A 9035-nucleotide genomic window follows, 5' to 3' on the forward strand; every position below is an offset into this window, starting at 1 on the left:
AAGATGAAGTCAAATTTAAAATACCACTCAGCATAATTTGGCGATGGACCTGTGCAATCACAAGTGGACATAGTTGCTATCACAGGTGACTGTCTAGCTTCCCCTCTGTTATCACTTAAGAATTCTAATTTCAAAACCGCTCACATTAGTTTGATGGTAAAAATTCGGTGCTAGTCTAGGTTTGAGTTTTTGTTTGCCTTAGAGTCTGAGTCTTAGGAGTCCACTATGCATCCTCATTCACCACTGGTCTCATAATTCACACAATTTCCATGTGTCAGCTTTGTTCAAAGGTTATTATGTGCTACAAAGCTCTTTAGGTGATTTCGTAGCGCCTAAGTCAGTTTTAGGTGTTTTCGCAACAAAACATGTTTCAGGTGATTTCGTAGCGCAGAAACCTGGTCTAGGTGATTTTGTGCTGATCCATAGAAAATCTCACGCAGCTGTCATACTTATCAGAATCCGATGTGTTTTAGGTCGTTAGGTGTCTTGGTACTGGCACATGTTGCAATTGTTGCTGAGAAGGAGACAAAGGGTTCTGTTTACAATCTGCATGTATTTAATGGAAAGTTACTCGTTGGCATCAATTAAAAGATTCAGTTATACAAAGGGGAGAACCGTTCTTTTGATGCCTAAAAAACAGAATACAATGTCTCAAGAGAATCAACTGTGCCACCTGGTTTATCTTATTGAGAATGCCATTATGAATTTGCCACCTGGTCACAGAGATGTTTTCCCTGCTCTTTTGAACAGTGAGAAGCTTGATGAACTACTCTCACAGGATGTAAAAGGTGGTACGCTTATCTCCTATGAAGGCCTAGTTCAGGTTCTAGAGATTGCACGGGTTCCAGAGGAGCATACTGGTGAGTTCAAGGTCATTTTCACCTGGATCTGTGGTGGATTGGGTAGGCGATAGTTGGAGATGGGAAAAATCCTTGCAGAGAAAGGCAACAGATTGCTGAAATTGAAAAGTAGGCAAAGGAAGCAAGCCAGCTCACTGCAGTTACCACGAGGACTACAAATGTGCACGGTGATAAGTTGATTGTCACCACAACTAGTCCATTTGAGCAGGCTGCTTTTGGTTCTAAAACGGATTGGCGTGTAAGGGCAATATCTGCCACAAATCTCTATCTCCGAGTCAATCATATATATGTTAACTCTGATGATATCAAGGAAACTGGCTATACATACATTATGCCAAAGAACATATTGAAAAAATTCATTTGCATAGCTGACCTTAGGACTCAGATTTCGGGGTACATTTATGGTATAAGCCCTCCCGACAATCCACAGGTGAAGAAAATTCGTTGTATATCTATGCCTCCACAATGGGGAACGCATCAACAAGTTCATTTGCCTTTGGCTTTGCCGGAGCACGAATTTTTGAATGATTTAGAGCCTTTGGGATGGATGCATACACAACCCAACGAGCTTCCTCAATTATCACCTCGGGACTTACATGCCATGCTCGAATCTTGGAGAATAATAAGTAGTGGGATGGAGAGAAATGTATCATTCTTACCTGCAGTTTCACTCCCGGCAGACGCACCAAAATGTTATCTCAAAATTAGACCCTGGAAGGCTGCAAACCAGGAAGACTTCAAGTAACTGTTTCAGACCAATCTTTTAGCTAAGGCTTAGCCTCCTTAGCCTGAGAGGGCTCCCTCAAGAAAGGGTTTGCAATCCTGAATTGTTATTGAAAGGTCATTCTAATGAAGTATATGGTTTGACACAGAGTCCTTTCAAAGAAGGTCACCTACTAAGTGGTTCAAACAATGCACAAATATGCTTGTGGGATATAAACGCTGCATTTGGAAAGAAAGTGCTTGAGGCCAATCAAATATTTAAGGTTCATGAGAGAGCAGTTGAAAATGTTTCATGGCATTTTAAGCACGATTATTGTTTTGGCTCTGTTGGAAATGGTTGCCATTTTGCTCATATGGGACACGCGTACACCTGCACCTAAAAAGCCTCAACAATCAATTGTAGCTCATCAGAGTGAGGTTAACTCTTTGGCCTTTAATCCATTCAATGAGTGGTTGTTGAGAAAAGAAAGCTCAAGACAGTCAGAGTTTGGTTGAAGCTATGCTTTAAGCATAACTCAGCAGTTTTGTAGCGCGCTACGAAACTGCTGAAGATGAAGACTAACGCTCAACAGTTTCGTAGCGCGCTACGAAACTGCTGAAGCAACACAGTCTAAATTCAATTAACCGGTTTTGAATATGAGCGAGAATTTTTGAAAGGGGAATGTCTACAAGGTATGCAAGGCATCAGCTGAAGCTATTAAGATTCAACCAGGTCAAGATAGGTGGAGATAATATGTATTCGAATCCAACTTTAGATTTTTGTCATAAAGTGAGCATAATTACCACACTTCAGAATATGTGAAATAGTTTGCAAGAATTTTGGCTTTCACGCATGAAAACGGTGGATAGCACATCAAGGACGTGGTAGTTTTCTCCATTTTGGGTAATTAAAAAATTAGGATATACTTCGTTTGATCCGAACATTTGGAGGCAAACTAAAGACCGGTACACAGGGGTAGTTTCCTATGTTTTAGGGCATTGGAAAACATGTGACATTGAAGACAAACATGGAGCCTTGAAGACCCATCATAGCCAAAATAAGAAGGGAACCAGATGTCAAAGAACATGGATGATTGTAGACCAAAGTTGTTATGTGATTAGAGTCCTACTTGATTTAGATATCTAGAAGGTCTAGTTGAAGTTTGTTACATTTAATAAGCAGTTGAAAGCTAAACAGATGTCATTAGAAGTAGTTTTCGAGTTCCCTTAATTTTTAAGGAGGAACTCTATATATAGAACGATAGGAAATGTAATAAGGGTTGGAAGTTTATGTAAAAAAGCCTGTTGTGAAGCTTATGTAAAGACTCTGTCCTTTGGTAATACAGTAATGGTTTTTTGCTGCTCAAGAATTATAGTGACTTCAATGTATGAATTCCTCTTGTTGTCTTGCATGTTGTTTACATTTTGATGAGTACTTGATTACTTAGAAATCACATGTTGTGTTCTAATTTCCTTCATGTACTCATATACTGTCCCTTTTGTGTCTGCTGTCCTTTATGTATATTGAAGTTTGAATGCCTTGATTTCATTGCAAAGCCAATTCACTGTTAATGCTAAATGACATATGACTCCATGAGCCCAATGGATGTTTGTTAATTTATATTTTACCAGCCTCATTACTATTTGTTTCATAAAAGAGTTAGCCATCTCAATCCCAATCACAAATCTTAAACCCTTTGAGAGAGCCCTCTCAGGCTAAGGAGGCTAAGCCTTAGCTAAAAGATTGGTCTGAAATAGTTACTTGAAGTCTTCTTGGTCTGCAGCCTTCCAGGGTCTGATTTTGTGATAACACCCTCATCAAACAACTCCACCACCATAGAGTGATGTGGGAGAAAATGCACACACGTCTATTCAACCTTAATATCGTCCCAGCATCACTTCTATCAATTTTCGTGTAGATATGGTTACGAAGCTGATGGGTTGTCACATGCATTTCTTACCTCAACCTCTGTCTTCGCATTATACTAATACTCTGGATTGCATTGTCTTCTGTTATTTTGTTACAGACTCACACCTGTTTTGAATGGGGATCAAGCCATTGATGGAGTTGGTGTTGCACAACCAACCTTCTTCATCATTTATGATCAGTACGACTGGGAATATGAATATCAACCCACAGTGAAGGATGATCTCCTTCTGTCTGCACCTCCCTTGATTTTTCCTAACATCTTTGGTGATTCTCCTATCTCTGATTTTCCTTGTGTAAATCCATCCACGAATGCATCAGTTGACGATCATTCGTAAAACACACCCAATGTTAGTCCATCATTTAACAACGAAGAGAATAATTTTTATATTGAAAATCCACTTGATTTTTTATCTGCTTCTTCAGAAAACGCATAGGGTGAACATTCTTGCTTCTCAACTACCCCTCTATTTGATTTATTTGATCATGAAGATGCCAATGAAATCATTCATTTTTCTTATCATAGCTATCGTGATCCATTTACTCTCGTATTCGATCACGATGATGATTTTATCACTTTTGATCTTTCAAAGCCACCTATTTATTATGATCTATCTGTCGACAAAGTTGAAACCCCGCAGGCTGTCGAGGCACTTCAGCCCGAGCTGATGGTTATGTCATGCCCTCGCTATCCTAAGGTTGGTTTCACTTCTGATCAGAAAATTGTTGAAGCACCCAATACTCCTCATCACTCATCTGCATGCATTGAAGACCAATCCCACACACAAATTTCACTCCCTCCACTTGAACTACATGATCCCATCACTCATGCATTGGAGGAATATTACACAACAAGTACACTTTCACAACACAAGTTGCCTATGTTTCTTGCATTTGCTTGCATGTCACATTCAAGAGAGTACATATGCTTAACATATGCACGTAGTGTAGCACAACACCATAGTAAGTCCACAGAGTTCTTGTCATGTGATTTCACTTTTTTCTTTTCTGTGGATGCATTTAAACTCGAAGTGTGTTTGTCTTCATTGTTATATCTTTCATGTTTTCTAGTTCTCCTGACTATGTTGTTCATGAACCATGCCTTCGCCAACATGGGTCAACCAATGCGTTGGTGGCTGCATTGGAAGTGTCACCTCACGTGAGCAGAATCATGCACCATTAGCTTAGGAGTAGGAGTAGTGTTTTCTTTATTTCTTGTTTGCTTGCATGCATGTTTTCTTCTTTCCCTATGTGTTTTTTTAATTGTGTGCTTGCTTTTCTTACTTTCTTCTATTTCAAATTTACTTATGATCTTTTCTTTGTTGTTCTATTTTGTTTGCTTGTTTACATCCATAGGTTAGTTTCGCATGGAAGCATGCAGAACTCTTGAAACAAGCAGGGCGAAATAGAAGAGGACTTGTGCAATTATCAATACTTGGTTATCTGTTGTCCCGTCTCTTTATGTATAAATTTTTGTCTTGATTCAATTATACACCAATGGAAAATACGTTCTATTCAAAGTGAACCTTGATGAAAACACAATGATTGTGCACTAACTAGTATCACCTACTCTAGTGAGTTGTATTTGGGTTAACCCTGGTTGGCTCAATCAAGTAGAGTAAGGTGAGGGGGAAAACCTTAACAACTATGTCTGAGGTATATACAAAATACTTCTTTGAAGGGACAACCTCTTCTGCACTCAATAAGTTTGGATCCCTCTTCCACCTCTAAAATAAATAGGTGATATGCACAATTCTTGAAAAAATCAAAAATGAAAAAATGAAAAGGTGAAATTTTTTGAAAATGAGTAAGGTGAAAGAAGAGAAAGTCTTCACATGCAAAGAGGTGATGCAAGTAACTCCAATCGGGTACTGACCAGGTTCACTGGTAGTGGAACAATGCTTGCGTGATTCCGTCGGGGTAATGTTTAGGCCTACTAACAGCGACACAACACGAAAGATGAAACTTTTACTCTAACTATGATATTGATTGTGTACCAATATACCCCTCATCCCCAATCGAAAAAATTGTGTTTCCTTGGCTTAGAATGTGTGTTGACTGAAAAAGAGCATGGTAGGTACTAGATCTTTCAATCAAGCTAGTGTGGAAACCAAGATGATCTAGGAACTGAACAATACTTCCAAAGGAGCTAGAATTTCCTTTCATGAAACAAGGTCCATTCAGAGAGTTGGAGTTATACCAGTGTGTCACCAAGTGTTGTAGCGGCTACAACCACCCTCTAAAATTTCTCCTTAGCTTCGTTTTGGAGCCTCCCTACCAACCATCCTTACCAACATGTCTTGCACTATCCAAGTACATAGGCATTAGTTGAGTTTCGGTGGCTTACCAGCCTGTGTTGGTCAACATGTTTTCCTACCACCCACAAGCTGACATTCTGGACTTAACCATTTTTTATCTGAGGTGCTCACCTAGAAAATTGCACAATTTTGGAGGAGACCAGCCTTCCCTCTAGAAATTGCACAATCCAACTGGGCTTCCTGCTGGGCTCCAGAAATGCACAATCCATCCAAGCAACCTTCCCTCTGAAAATGCACAATTTAGCTTGACATTGGGTTTTAGCTCAAAGAATGCACAATTCTAACTAACAACCATGGATTTAGTCTAGAAATTGCACAATGCACGAGGGACATCCAGTCTTGCTCAACCCAGAAACTACGCAATTTCATCCCTAGGCTTGCAGATTGTTGCATGTGCTTTCAGGTTGATTAGTTCCCCCCATAACTGAGCAATCCTGATTTGCATGCATGGGATGATTTTTCCTAAAAATGAAAAAAGGAAAAAGAAAAAAAACATCCCTATATTTTAGGGATCTATTTTTAGCAACTAGAGGTTACATGTAAAGATCGTTTTAGAAACTTCTCTCTAAGTGTCGCTTTTTCCTTGATTTGTGGCATGCAGGTCATAATCCTCATCGTTATCAAACTTATTTATTCGACATTGCACAACTCATTCCTCACATCAATATTGGAGTTCTAACATCCCACATCGCATCTAGGAGTCTTCGGCACATTCAGCTCAGATTTTTCTGAGTAAGTCTATTTTTCATGTTTTTTTCTACTTTTCAGTCACTTTTTTAATTTCACTTTGTGTGAATGTTGTTTTCTTCGTTTTTTTGAATGCTTACTATCATTTTAATGCATGTTAGCTTTTAGAAGCACTGTTTCAAGTTTTTCATTGCATCTCACTGTTGTTGCATGAATGACACTTTTTTTTCACTAACGATCGTCATTGCAGTGACTCACTTCACACGCATACTTGTTTTCCTATTTTTTGAATCCTGCACTCATTATCTTCATGCATGATCATTAACTCTTGTTTTCACTCAACTTCACCATTCATCCAAAACTTTTCAAGTTTTCAGTCGCCTGTCAGCGGGTCTAGGCTACCTTGGCCTAGACATTGCCTTTTCCAACTAACAATGCACATTTTTGAGAGTGAAGGCTCTGCCTTCCATCTAGAAAATGTAGAAGTATGGCCCAGTACTGGCCTCTAGGCTTGCTTTGTGAAATTATGGGAGGTAGTACCTTACTGGCCCCACAAATTGTGCAATGCAGTTTGTTGGGTTTGCATGTCACTGTTGACTGAAATTGCGCATTGCACAGTTTCAGTCCTCAGTAGGAAAATATGGATTATGCATTGCACAATTTTAGTAGTTAGTTAGCCTCCTAACAGCCTGGAATGTGCCTTGCATGGTTTTGGAAGTTAGTCTCCCAGCCACCAATTGAAAATTGTGCAATCTTCCTAGTCCGTCACCCAAGTATGTTGCATGTTAGTCCTCAAAGTTGTTTTGGTTTTGAACTAACATATTTATGTCCATGAGTATTTATATGTCTCTAGGTAATGTATGTGTTTGTATATCTCTCAGTAGTACATGTTCAATCACCTCCAAGAGAGCAGGGTCAAAGGACACTATCGAAAGTGCAATTGGAGATGCAGCTGAACAAGTCTCTATGAGCTTTCCTATATACGAAGACCAAGTTGTTCATAGACGAGGACATCAAGATGAAATGAAAGGACATCAATGATACATTCTCAGGCAGATTTGAGGAAAATCTAGAAGACTAAAGGGTCTACATCGACATTCACAAGTTTGGCTTTTACCAGATCGCATGTAGGTATCCTACATTTCCATGTGCGAACATGATCCACTAGATTGTCTCGCATACTAATCCTGAGGCAATGGTGTTGAGAATTGACAGCGGAACACAACTTACAAAAACCTGGTGATCACAATGGAGAAAACCTTCAACAGGCCCAGCAATAGTGCAAACTCAAGAGATAACTTGAAGAGTTGGGTGAAAGAGCTAGCCAAGTTCAAGACAACACCCAACTAGGTTTACAAGACTAAGATATTGGGGAAGGCATGTTAGTACTTGGCCATCTTTTCATGCCTCTTATATGGCCAAGAGAGCACAAAGATCTTCCTGTAGAGTTGGGTGATCACATTGGACCAACTCGCCAATGAAGGAAGACCTTGCAATTGATCTGACATGTTGGTTCTCAGGTTGAAGGAACAGGTGACAAAAGTCCAGCATCTGTCCACAGGTAGATATATACATGTCTGCTTATATTCTAGATGCATTCTAGGCTCATCAGCAGTTCTGAGGCTTGGGTTGGGCATGGACACCTTAGGAAACCGTTGTGCATAGTTATTGCAAATTGTTCTCCAAATGCAGCTTCCATGTAGTTATCATACACTTGTCAGATCACTTTGTTATCACGTGTATAAAATGATATTTGAACATGATCCACCTTGCATGTCGCAGGCAGTGATGGAGGCATTGAATAACATAACAGATTGGTATGCCTCACCCCTTGGAACCTTCATATGGATGTACAATGCAGAGAAGGCTTTGTGTGTTTTACCGAAGTTTTCCATGGATAAGCTCGTCATGCAAGAGGTGTCATATCACATCTCGACAGGGTTGTCAGTGAGACTACACAGGAAGAAGAAGGAACCTTGGCTGGCTCTTCCTTTGTGGATCAGGTTATATGAGATATGAAATATCAAGCATGTTGGGGTTGACATGGAGGAGTTCAATAGATTCATGGAGGAGTTCAATAGATTCACCTTTGGCAGTAGAAGTTTCAATCTATATGACCTCCATTGCTTGGTGAAGGGGCACTGTACAAGAGTGCAATTTCCTTGGATCCATGGGGTGTGTTGTTGGATTGAGGAAGACACATGGGGATACTGTTATCATTCCTCTAGGCTCGATGAACTAGTCAGCATAGTTGTAGAGTGGTTGGAAAAGTAGATGGAAGCAACATCTCAGAGAGAAGCATCATTAGCACTAGCAGAGGGTAGAAGACCTATGCGTGACAAAGGTAAGAGAAAGGTTGTTGAGAGCACAAAGGAAAACCAAAGATGCAAGTTGAAAACAAATCCACTTGTGTTGAAAGAAGCTTTGGTGATTGAGGCTAATAGGTAACAGCGTGAAAAGAGGATCATGAAAAGTCTAAGAGAGAAATAAAGGATGGATAAAATAGAAAAGGAGTTGCAAGAGTTACCGCTGCAACTCAGG

This window comes from Pinus tabuliformis, chromosome 3_2 (genome assembly GCF_031772625.1).
Source record: "Pinus tabuliformis cultivar Carrire ecotype Pingquan chromosome 3_2, CPIR1, whole genome shotgun sequence".
In the NCBI taxonomy this organism is placed as follows: Eukaryota; Viridiplantae; Streptophyta; class Pinopsida; order Pinales; family Pinaceae; genus Pinus; species Pinus tabuliformis.